The following is a 13,121-nucleotide window of genomic DNA, read 5'->3' as shown; positions in this document are numbered from 1 at the left end:
GGTGTCTGCCACAACACCCAGCTAATTTATATATTTTTAATAGAGATGGAGTTTCACCATGTTAGCCAGGCTGGTCTCGAACTCCTAATCTCAGGTAATCTACCCACTTCAGCCTCCATGTTATTAAATTTTAGCTTACTAAATAAACTGAAAAGAAGGAAATTAAGTTTTTTTGGCAGAGAAGGGCAAGGTACAATAATAGTACTGATTTAATTTTTTTAAGTCTTTATATTTTAGAAATATGCACTGAGATTCTTATAGTTGAAATGATTTGGAATTTGCTTAAAAATATTTCAGGAGGTGTAAGTGGGTAGGGGTGTAGATGAAACAAAATGGGCCATGAGTTGGCAATAATTTGCAATCAATGGATGGATATATATGAGCATTCCTTGTGGCAGTCTATTTTTGTACATGTTTGATGAAAGTTTACATGATGAAAAGTTAAAATGAGTTAGTGAATGAAAAATCAAAAAACAGTATGTCAGAGTGGGCACGGGTCTTGCTCTTTAGTCACTGAAAGTTAAGGTTTGGGCATATTTTAACAACAGCAAGATATTAACCATACAAGTAATAGCAACACAACTTATAATCGTACAGCCTCCCATGTGCATAGAGCTTTACAATTCACAGGGCCCAAACCTGAGCCCACACTGGAAGCACTGATGTCACTTTACAAATGGGGAAACTGAGGTTCCAAGAGGCGAGGTCACTTAAGGGTTTCACACAATGCACCAGCAGCAGGGCCAGAGCTAGAATAATTCTTTTTCTGAAGAGCAACTTTTTCTGAATATCCTTTGTGGCAGCAATTTGCAGGCATTAAAAGGAGCTAGCAATTCAGAGAGGGACCAATTCCCAGTCTGGACCATCCAGCTCCAGATCTTAGGACAGCCTCTCTGCTGGGATGGCACAGAAGAGCCCTGCATCCCTGGGTGGCCCCACCTGCTGTCTCCGAGAGGGGCAGGCCTCTAAGCAGGGGCAGATCTGGGTTTTACGGGCATTGACGCCTACACAATTTGGGGCTTCAAATTTGAGGTTTCATAACCCAAAATTACAAATACAAAATTAGATACAATATTTAATATGTATTTTGAATGAGAAAGTAAATCACAACAAATACCTGGATCCTTGGTGAGTCAGGACCCTTTGTTCTGAGATCTCTTTTAGACAATTCATCAGAAATACAAACATAGCAATGCTTGCTAGTTACAACCTGGCTACCTTCTGGAATATGCGAAAACTCCCTGCACCCACAGCCAATAAAGGGTCAAAACAATATTTAACTGGAGGAGGTGAAAGGAACAAAGGAGGCAACCAAAGCAAACATCGTCATTTCCCTGTTACATGAAGGACATTCCTGGAAACTGGCTCACAAGATTATGGCAGCTGAGTCCCAAATCTGCAATCAGCAAGCTGAAGACCCAGGAGAGCCTATGGTACAGTTTGAGTCTCAAGGATGACTCAAGACACAGGAAACCCATGTTTCAGTTGAGTCTCAAGGCAGGAGAACATCCGACGTCCCAGCTCCAAGGCACTCAGGCAGGGAGGGCTGATTGCCTCTCATTCATGAGAGTGTTAGCCTTTTCGTTCTATCCAGGCTTTCAATTGATTGGGTGATGCCAACCCACACTGGGGAAGACAATCTGCTTTGCTCAGTCTACCCATTCGAATGTTAATCTCATCCAGAAGCACCCTCACAGACACACCCCGAATACCGTTTGAACAAATTTCTGGGCACCCCATAGCCCAGTCAAACTAGAACATAAAATTAACCATCATGCCCTCTGACTTAAGTGTAAGAAGGCAGGTCTAAATGTGGAAATATCTCGAAAAGGACATTGTTACTGTCACCCGATTAGCATGACTTTGTGTGCCAAGAAAACGTCAAACATTAGCCCATAAATGAGATCCTTAGCATAATCTCACCTCAATCTAAAATACATGAAAGCAATGTGCTCGGTAATATTTACAGCACATATCAATGGCACTGCATTAGATACTTCATGAAACCAGGAAGGCAACTGACTGTTCCCCCTTCCTGTAAATATTCTGAGTCCTACTGTATTAATTATGTTTTTCATTGTCTGTATTTTTTTGTCATTTGACATTATGGGGTCTTGCTAATCCCAGAGAGACTGCCCTTCCCAGGACTAGCTAACTCTTAGAGACGGTAAATGGCTTGCCCGACTTGCCTATGAGCACGCCTTTGGTATACAAACCAACCAATCCAGAGCCATACTCTGAACCACCTCCTCTATCTGGCTTTTACACTCCAGGAGGTCATTTTCCTCTGCCCTGACTATTCCAGGGCCAGGCGTCAGACAATTACGACTCCAGGTAGCCCATGCACCCTGGAGCGCTCCAAAATTACTCAAACTACCAATCCCAAACCTGGCCAGCCCTTTCCCCTGCCTCACAACAGTCTTTTGCCTGTGCTTTCCCCTCACTTTTTCTGACCCCTGACCTACGCAGGTGCTTTCCCATATGGCCCCCTGGGGGCTGTTATGCCTCCTGTTTCTAGGGAACAGTGAGTAAAAGCTGCTTCCGTCATGCCAGTCACCTCCTGATCTGTTGGCCTCAGCATACCTGATTAAAACAAATCCCAGGTACATCGTAATATATCTAGATTAAAATGCATGTGCCAAACTATTCAGTCAGATGGAAGCTTTTACACGTTTAACACATTTTCCTTCTGCTGCTTCTCCTCACATGTCCACTAAACTGACAGGTGGCATTTAAAATGCAATTTAATTACAGATTACTGAAGAATTTATGTAGGTGATTGGGCTAAACTGTTGCAACAAAATAACACAGCTACAGTTTGAGTTTCGAATGCAGTAGCCGCTCTAGAAGAAGCTGCACCTGGCCTTGCTTTCCTTTGTCATATACTATCCTCCATTCTATGGAAACTGAAGATACTTCTGCACCAAGAAACATCTTCACATCTATTTTATCCGTTTAACCTTGATAAAGGAGGGCATCAGCCAGAAGTGCTCAGAAAGGAATGTAAGAAACAGGTTTTCTGCAGGGTCTAAGTCTATGTGCAAATTCAGGTTTATACCTACACTGAATTTGTCTCAATCACACAGTGGCTACATTTGCAGAACTGAAAATCAGGAAACAAACTAAACTGAATTTTTATTAGGAGAATTTTTACCTGCACAAATGATATGCAGATTAAATTACATTTAGCTATGTCAAATAGGTAAGCATATCTTTACGAAATAGACTTACCTGAAATCCGCATGGTCACAATTCTGCTGCTGTTTAAGAATATTTCCACAAGTATTCACTGAGCGCCTACTATATATAAAAGACGCGTGCTGAGAGACAGCAATTTCTCCAGGCCTGGCCCCCTCCCACTGTTTGAGCTAGGGCATTGAGGCTTTACATGGGCAAACAAAGTTCTGGAAAGTAATCACACAAAGAGGCAGCTTTGAGAGGAGAATCTGGCACTGGAACAAAATGACCCTCCTATTGGGGGAGCAACAAAGCCAGTTTGACGTGGGTTGATTTTGACAAATCAGTGAGGAGACTATTGCAGTGGTCCAGGTGTGAGCAATAAGGGCCTGAATTAGGTGTTAGTATTAGAAATGCAAATAAAGATTCAGATAAGATAGAGGCTGGAAGACAGAATAATTTCAGGAGATGTGGGAAAGTCTTCTGGGAGGGAAAAAAAAGTCAAAGTTGACATCTAGGCAGCTGAAGAAAAAGGAATTATGTGAGCAAAAACAGAGAAGTGATGACAAGGACCTGTTTGGGCTAGTTTTAGACAGCTGGGTTCAAGATTTTGAAAGTAGAATCGCTTGCAATGAGAATCTCCTAACTGTGGACATGAAGGAGAGCAGTCTGGGGCAGGTGTGCACTGGAAGATTGGATAGGCACAATCTTCCAGTTAGATAGGCATGCACAAGATTGGATAGGCATGTGTTACTAAAGTTTAAGTCCGAGAGCTTAATCCCAGACAATGGCAATTTGATCTCGAGGTCACAAAGCAGCAACCTGCAGGCCAAGTCCAGGCCAGAGCCATGTTTTGCTTGGCTCACAGTGCTTTTCTTGAATTTTGAATTAGTCATCAACATTAAAAAATTTGGAGATCTCGCCAAAAATGTTGCAGATTCTTGGCCTCTAACATTAAGCCCACATTCTCACATGGAAACTCTCCACCCTGCACGAGGTTTCAGTTCACCCCAGCCCCACTCAGCCTATGTCGCTTATTTGTTACCTGCTGGGCCCTGGTGTGCATTCAGCCTGTGGTTACTGCTAATGGCTGTGAGAGCCCTTGGAAGGTCTTAATAAAACTGGATTTAGAAAGACAGATTTTCCAGGGGAAGTTGAGAGGATGAACTGGAGTAATTTAGTTGAGGTCAGCATTTCTGAGTGTTTACTAGACGCCAGGCATTGTGCTAGGCACTGCAGAGCCAGTGATGGGTAAGAAGAGTCTGTCTGTTATAACAGGAAAGACCAGGAATATGAAGATCCATTGAGTGGCTGTTTCAGAAATTCAGGCACCAGTGAGGGCAGGGTCTGGGCAATGGGAACAGAGATGAAGGGTGTGAATGTGAGATACACACTGACATTTTTGCAACAATCAGCTATAGGAGATAAAGAAGAAGGAAGACTGTGAACTATGACAGTATATCAACTTGTTCAGGTGAATACAATGAAGAGAGGATGTAAGCAGCAGTACTAGAATTACTTAAAGTGGAGTAAAGGTCTAAGGCACTGTGAGAGAGAAGGAAGGCATGCCCCTTGAAAACTGAATGAGTGTTGTTCCAGGAAAGGATAACGGCTGTGTCCTTCCTCTTGGCACACCTCCTCTTGAGTAATGGCAGTGCTCTTCTTGCCTTTGTGTTCAGGAACTGTATTACTATATTGTTAACAAATAAAGAAAATGGAGCAATCTTCACTTAGCCCTGCAGGGCCATGTTGAATCTCTCCCTCTGGAGCTGTTATAAATCCAAACATTTGTTTAAATATTAAGCTGTGAAGCAAGTGCACCGGTAGTGGGCCAGGACTGAGTCATCGGGGAAACAGGAACAAGTTATACAGCTCTCTGATGATTCAAGGACTGGAGCCGCACTGGGGTTCTTTAGTTCCCTTACTCTTTAGGGCAAAATTGTAGGAATTTTCTTTACAGAGTTACTGGTTAAGAGTCGCTAATGAGGACTGCAATGAAACAGTGGCTCCTTTGCTACTGAGAAATTTCCTACAAATTTCCCTAGCCTATGCTTATTTTACAGTCAGAGAAAGCATTATAACAAGAGAACTGACAATTTCACCAAACCAATACAAATAGTAAGCAGAAAACAAAAATTGTATCTACATAAGGAAAATGCTTGCATTCAGGTTCCAGGAGAGAAAAAAGAAAAAAAGTCAGTCAATTGGATTATTTCAACTGAAAAGAGTTTTGACTGAATTATATAGGGGGGAAAAAACAAAAAAAATTCTTGTTTTTCTGCTTGCTATAGTTAGTGAGAGCCTGATTCTCACGTTCTAGTACATAAATAAGCACGATTAGCTCCCCTTCAACCCTACCACTCACAGCTGGCCTCTGGTCAGGTAAATTTCAGGTTTCCTTTCCTAGTCTGTACACGCCTGTGTGTGCCCATCTGCAGACTGTAGGACACGACTCACTGGAGAAGGAAGCCTGATGTGCAATTAATGTACTCCCAGTCCCACAACAGGAATCAACGTGTTTTTTTGAGTTTGTTAAATTACATTAAAATTGCTCATCAGCCTCAGGAGCATTGGGATTTCCACTCAGAGTCTCACATGCAAGCAGTTCACTGTAAACCGGGACTGGCCATTTCATTCAGGAATATCATTCCTTGGAATCCAGCGTGTGCATAAACCATAATCAGAAACCACTCTTTAAATACAAGATATACATCTGCTATTTGAACATAGTTGGAGAAACTCTAAACTCAATGCTTTAATAGTTAAGACAGATGAGGTGTACACAGCTCACATCTCTCCTGTGTCCAGCTAGGTGACACTGACTCATTCCTGGTGAAGCTTTGTCTGAGGGCATATCAAGAGTCGAGAGACCCAGGGCCACAGTCCAGGGAGTGCTAGGCACAGCTCATCCTGACTCATTCTGGGTCATGCTTTCTTCATCAATGGAATAAAGGATTAGGCTGGGTATCGTCAAAGGTCCCCTGCTTCTCTAACAAACACTCTGCTAGCCTCTAAATGAGAAAAGGAAAAGGGAAGTTCACAAGCAGGCATTCAAATGGGGACACTTGTTCTAGTAACTCCTTAGATTGATCAGAGATGTGAATTTTTTTGGCAAAGAATAACAAGACTTTATAAGCAGGCCTGGAACATAATTAGAATGAAAAACATTCCTCCCAGTCTCTCCCGCCAAATCCCCAATTATTTATGGAAGTCTTGATATGTTCCAGGCATTGTGCTATGCACTTTACATAATTACTCACAACAACCAGACAGGTGGGAATTACTATTCCCATTTTATAAGTGAGGAAATGGAGATTGTGAGACCCTGAGCCAGTCATTTAGCAATTTTGAGTCAATTTCCCTGAGTATAAACTAAGTGGAGGTATCAAGTTGTGACTAAAACAAGCTTGTATTTGATCACCTAGACCTTGAAAGTCTCATGATTGTCCTCCAAGCTCAGATGGCCCCTCATCCATCTCAAGCATCATTCACATGCTCACAGAAACACAAGCACGGAGCACTGTCTTGAAGAGCTCTCACAATCTATACTCTAAACAAGGTGGTTGTTAAAACACATCATTTTCCTATGGAGACATCATGGGCTGCCTTAGAACAAATAGCCAAGGATATAAGAAAGTTATCATAGAGTGAAACCACCACAATCCCCACTTCCAGAAGCAGCTCTCCCTCTCAGAAGTCAGGAATTGGTCCCAGGATAAATTTCTAGCCATTTCGTCCCCATTCATGTAGCTAGGGCCAGAGCTGCTGGTTCCCAGCTATCCTCTAAATGAGAAAAGGAAAAGGGAAGTTCACAAGCAGGCAACCAAATGGGATATTTGTTCTAATAACTCCTTAGATTGATCAGAGATGTGAATTTTTGTGGCAAAGAATAACAAGGCTTTATAAGCAGGCCTGGAACATAATTAGAATGGAAACCATTCCATTAAATGAAAAAAACTTTCATTCCCAGAATGAAAGTTCTCTGAGGGCTGCACGAAGGCCAAAAAGTGAAGACTCATTATGATCAGAAGGGAGCCATCCACTTGTATTTAAGGGAGATCATCAACATCATCACTCATCACCCACCATGCATTGATAAAATACTTACTAGGTACATGGCACAACAGCTAACCTGGGTCACTTGCTGAAGATGCCAAGTTTTTCTTTTCCTAATAGTCAAAGTCATGAAGGTGAATATGACTTTAACAACCTCAAGCAGGATCCTAGGGACCACACAGGGTGTCTGCAGAAGGAGAGTACATGAGAGATTCTTCTGCATAAGTGGGGTAAGGGATCCTAAGGGCAAGTGATGGACATGTCAGGATCATGACTTAAAAGAGATGGTGCCTAGTCGTAGCCATTTTTTTTAACCAATTGTCCACTTGGTAGAACCAGTTCTATCAATTTGCTAGAGCTGCCATAACACAATACCATAGACTAGATGAAGTCTAGAACAGAAATTTATTTTATCAAAGAACAGACATCTATTTTCTCAACATTCTGGAGATTAGAAGTCCAAGACCTCAGTGCTGACAAGATTGGTTTCTCCTGGGACCTCTCTCCCTGGTTTGCAGATGGCCACCTTCTCACTGTGCCTTTGCGTGGCCTTTTCTCTGTGCATACATGCTCCTGATGAGTCTTCTTCTTATAAGGATACTATTTATATTGGATTAGGACCCCACCCACCCTAATGACCTAATTTAATTATCTTTTTTTTTTTTTGAAACTTAGTCTTGCTCTGTTGCCCAGGCTGGAATGCAGTGGTGTGATGATCTCCAGGCTCAATGCAACCTCCTCCTCTCAGGTTCAAGCGATTCTCATGCCTCACAGCCCCCGAGGAGTTAGAATTACAGGTGTGCGCCACTTCACCTAGCTAATTTTTTGAATTTTTAGTAAAGACAAGGTTTCTCTATGTTGGCCAGCCTGGTCTCGAACTCCCCACCTCAAGCAATCTGCTCACCTCGGCCTCCCAAAGTGCTGGGATTACAGGCATGAGTCAACACAGCTGGTTAATTATTCTTTTATTCAGACAAGGTCTTGCTATGTTGCCCAGGCTAGCCTCGAACTTCTGAGCTCAAGCAGTTCTCCCACCTCAGCCTGCCAAGTATCTTGGGCTACAGGTGCTCACCACCACTCCTAACTACCTCTTTAAAGGCACCATCTGCTAATACAGTCACATTCTAAGATACTGGGGGTTAGGGTTTTAACATAGGAATTTGGTGGAGGCCGAGAGGGGTCCCAACTCAGTTCCTAACAGCAGTATCTGCCCTCCCCAAAGTTATAGGCACAGATAGTCGCAGTGTGTTCTGAATGTCCTGGGTTTTTTTGTTTGGTTGGTTTGGTCTGTTTTCTCACAAAGTTCTCTACCTCCTGCCCCAGTTCAGCACTTTGGCAATGTAAAGCACGGGGTTGGCTGGCTAGATCTACTTTTGGACCTACTTCTCTTTATCATTATTACCATCCTCATCTGTGGGATTGCATAGATCTTTAAGGTTGGGATTAAGAAGCAACTAGTTGGCTTCAAGCCAGGTCCAGGCAGCTTTTCATAAACTACCCAAACCGCTCCTATTCACCAGGTCTTCAGAGTCAAAGAGGAGTTATGTAGTGGATAATGGAGCCGGGAAAGGTGAAAAGAGAAGACAAAATTACATCTGTGCCCAGAAATGCCTTGTCATAGGTCTGTCTCCATTCTTTATAAGACATTTCCTGTGTTACAACACACGGGATTAACAAACCAAACGCAGGCAACATGGAGGAGAAACTGTTCTGCAAAGGAATCTGGTTTCCTATCAACATTCAGTTACATTTTCACTGGCAGAACACCAGCCACACAGACACGCACACACAGACCCTGGGCCCTGACTAACATTTCAAGCAACCCCTTTTCAGATGTGTTTATATATTTGTTCAGCCAGTTAAAAAAAAAAGCCCCAAACTTAAAGTCATTTCCCAAACCACCAGCTGTCTCCTTAATGAATTTTGTTTTTGGATGTAGTCACAAGTAACCATTTCCAACCCACTTATTCATTCAATAAATATTGAGTACCTCCCCAGGCTTGGGGATATAACAGGGAAGGCCATAAACTTGGGAGGGATACAGATAAGTTCTTATAAATGATACCTACTTCAGCCCTCTATACCAAGTGCAGTGCTGGGTGTCCTAAATATTCGGGAAGGTGTTATCATCTCCACTGTACGATGGAGAAGCCAAGGCTAAAAGAAGTTCAAAAGCCAAGGTTAGGTCAGGCACAGTGGCTGCTTTGGGAAGACGAGAGGGCAGAGATCACTTGAGGTCAGCAGACCAGCCTGGCCAACCTGGTAAAACCCTATCTCTACCAAAAGATACAAAAATTAGCCAGGCGTGGTAGTGTGTGCCTGGTATAATCCCAGCTACTAGGGAGGCTGAGGCAGGAGAATCGCTTGAACCCAGGAAGAGGTTGCAATGAGCAGAGATTGCCTCACTGTACCCCAGCTTAGGTGACAGAGCAAGACCATGTCTCAGCCAAGGTTACAATGGACCTTGGAAATGTCAATGGAAGGGTCAAGCCCAGAAGCCAAGTCACCTTACTTCCTGGTCAGTGCCCTTTCTACTATCAGAGGATCTTAACCTAAACCCAAGACCTTAGAAGGAAACATTTTTTATATCTTTATTTTTACTGATATTTATTATTTACATTTTTATTTCTCTAAGTATCTAATTGAAATTTAACATTTACTTCAGTTATGTATGTAGCCAACAAACCAAAGCAGTTAATATAACCTTGTTATTAAATACTGTATTCATTTTTTAAAGGCACATATATTACTATATCATAAATTCTTTTATAGCTGGGTGCAGTGGCTCACACCTGTAATCCCAGCACTTTCGGAGCCTGAGGCAGGCAGATCACCTGAGGTCGGCAGTTCGAGACCAGCCTGAGATGAAGACCAACATGGAGAAACACTGTCTCTACTAAAATTACAAAAAAATTAGTTGGGTGTGCTGGTGCATGCCTGTAATCCCAGCTACTCAGGAGTCTGAGGCAGGAGAATCGAACTCCAGCCTGGGTAACAGAGCAAGACTCCATCTCAAAAAAAAAGAAAAAACCTTAGTTATTATAAATTCTTTTAATGTTTTGACAAGTGTTTTGCAATTCATTTCCTTTATAATACTCTTCCTTTTATTTTATACCTTTTAAAAAGTATTGCTCTGGTCAGGCACGGTGACTCACTTGTGTAATCCCAGCAGTTTGGGAAACTGAAGCATGTGGATCACTTGCCGCCAAAAGTTCAAGACCTGCCTGGGCAACATAATGAAACCCGTCTCTACTAAAAATACAAAAATTAGCCAGGTGTGGTGACCTGTGCCTGTAGTCCCAGCTACTCAGGAGGCTGAGGCAGGAGAATCGCTTGAATCCCAGAGGCAGAGGTTGCAGTAAGCCAAGACTGTGCCACTGCACTCCAGCCTGGGCGACAGAGTGAGACTCTGTCTGAAAACAAAAAAAAAAGTATTGTTCTGAGAAAGAGTCTTTAGCCTTCCCAGAAATGCCAAAGGGGAGCGCAGCACACAAATGGACCAGAGTCCTGCATTACAGCAATGGGCAGCCCAGGCAAAGCCAGGGGCTCTGCTCAGTGTCTGAACAAAAAGCCAGGTTAGAATTTTGATAAATAAAAGAGAGAGATGAAGAAGAAAGGAAATGAACCCAGATTCCACCATAAGCTCCTTTTGCCCTTTCCACCAATTCCTGTTCAGCAGGTGCCCTAAATCCTCTCCCCTTCAGGTTTCAGCTGCAGCCGACCCCTCGAGCGCCCCTCCGACCCACGTGCAGTGTCGGTGGATGACTGTGTCAATCCCCGGCCCCGGGACTCTGAGCACCCACTCCGCCTCGGGGACGGTGCCGAGTGATAGTCAACAAGTGGAAGGCGCCAGAAACATTCACACACCAACACCACCGATACTTCGGTTTAAGCGCCCTTCGCGGGGTGGCCTCTCCGCGGCCCTGAGGCTCTGACACTCCAGGAAGGAAGCAAGAGTCCCCTAAGACCCGGGTTCCAGACGAGGGCAGCAAGAGCTGCGGGTGTCCGGAGTTGGGGAAGGCAAGCTTGGGGCGCGGCACACCGGGTCTGCGGAGTCCCAGCTGAGGAAACCGAGTTGGGGCAACAAACAGCCTCAGTGGTGGTCGCTGTCCCTGCCCAGCAGTCTCCCTCCCCTGGCCTAGGGCCCGAGATCGGCAGCCCGATGCCTCTTACCCTGGCGTGAGCGGAGCCTTCGGTCACTGCGTTGGCGCAGCAAAACCAGCCGCTCCCTTCTGGGTCTCAAGGCCTGGACCGGGACTCCGCCCGCCCTCCCGCCCTCCCGGCCCTTCGTGTGAAGGCTGGAGGCGGGGAAAGCGAGGCTCCCCCCAGGAAAGGTCCTGAAAGGTCCCGCCGTGCCCCGCCCGGCGCCGCAGCCCAGGCACCATGGTCACTGCACACACCAGGGCTTTGAGCGCTCACGGGGCACAGAACCAGGAACAAGGGGCCAGCCGACCTGGGGCGCTGCTGCCGGGCCAGACTTGCCCCTTGCGCCCCCTGAAGGGCGGACCGGCAGGCTCGTGCGCACTGGCGGAGGGCACTGAGGCCACCTGACGCTCCTGCCCGTGGGTGCCAACAGCGTTTCGTAATCCGGGCAGGCAAAGGCGGGGTGGGGTGCAGAGAGGTCCTGGCAGTTCCCACTGGGTCCTCTCCGGTGTGCCCTGGGCTTCTCACCATGTTCCCACGGCTGTCCAGAAACACAGGCATTCCCGCGCTCATTTCACAAAGAAGGCGTCCGAGGTTCAACTTTGATGTGCGCTGGAGCCCTTGCCTCAAAACGCGCAGGCAGGGGTAAGCTGGCTTCCAGCCACTGGCCTCCACATTGTGTCCCATCCCATATTCATGAAGGGACAGTTTCAATTGATGCCTCTTTCTAGGTGGATGTAAAGTGTCAGTGAGTCGTTCTCCAGCGTACCAGATTCAGTAACCCTTTTTACAATAACAGGGTGTCCCAAAAATCTTAAAAATTGAGAAATGCAAGTGCTAGAAGTTTTCAAAAAACAAAACAAAACAAAATTTAAAGAAAAAAAAAAAGTCTTGAAAGTTCATTTGCATTTCTTTTACACTTATTTAGTTTCATGAATTTTGAAAATTGTATGTATATAGAGAGAGAGTCTCACTGTGTCGCTGAGGCTGGAGTGCAGTGAGTGGAGCAATCTCGGCTCAGCAACCTCTGCCTCCAGGTCCAACCAATTCTCATGCCTCGGCCTCCTGAGTAGCTGGGAATACAGGTGTGCCCCACCATGTCTGGATAATTTTGTATGTTTCAGTAGAGATGGGGTTTCACACCATGTGGGCCAAGCTGGTCTAAAACTCCTGGCTTCAAGCGATCTGCCCTCCTGGGCTTCCCAAAGTGCTGGGATTATAGGCGTGAGCAACTGTGCCCGGCCTTGCTTAATTACTTTTTTAATTTTTTTCAATTGACACTTTCTATCTTTAATCAAAGTGACTGACAGTATCTATGGCAAAATCATCATGAATAATATGACTACAAATGCAGACTGTAGACTTTTATTGGCAACTCAATTCCATCTGCAGCATTGCTTCTGTGACATGATTTTTTCTTTTTCTTTCTTTCTTTCCTTCTTTCTTTCTTTTTTTTTTTTTGAGACGGAATCTCACTCTGTCGCCCAGGCTGGAGTGCAGTGGCACAATCTCAGCTCATTACAACTTCTGCCTCCCGGATTCAAGTGATTCTCCTGCCTCAACCTCCCAAGTAGTTGGAACTATAGGGGTACACCACCACCCCTGGCTAATTTTTGTATTTTTAGTAGAGACAGGGTTTCACCATGTTGCTCAGGCTGGCCTTGAACTCCTGGCCTCAAGTGATCTGCCCACCTTGGCCTCCCAAAGTGCTGGGATTATAGGTATGAGTGCCCCATCAACATGAT

The 13,121-nt window shown here is 44.7% G+C and overlaps 1 protein-coding gene across 2 annotated transcripts in view; it reads right to left on the bottom strand.

Moving 5' to 3' along the window:
* Nucleotides 1-11,496, bottom strand: part of SQOR (sulfide quinone oxidoreductase) — a 51,422-nt gene extending 39,926 nt beyond the window's left edge. For both annotated transcript variants that reach the window (XM_064366012.1, XM_064366013.1), the window contains exon 1: nt 11,407-11,496. The gene's annotated coding sequence lies outside the window, so the exon portion shown is untranslated. The remainder of the gene's footprint in view (nt 1-11,406) is intronic.
* Between the last annotated feature and the right edge of the window lie 1,625 nt (nt 11,497-13,121).

The sequence above is a fragment of the Aotus nancymaae genome, unplaced genomic scaffold (genome assembly GCF_030222135.1).
Source record: "Aotus nancymaae isolate 86718 unplaced genomic scaffold, 86718_ANA_hifiasm-v0.15.2.pri h1tg000062l, whole genome shotgun sequence".
NCBI lineage: Eukaryota > Metazoa > Chordata > Mammalia > Primates > Aotidae > Aotus > Aotus nancymaae.
Note: the sequence above shows the minus strand (reverse complement) of the source record. Positions and strands in the feature narration are given on the sequence as shown.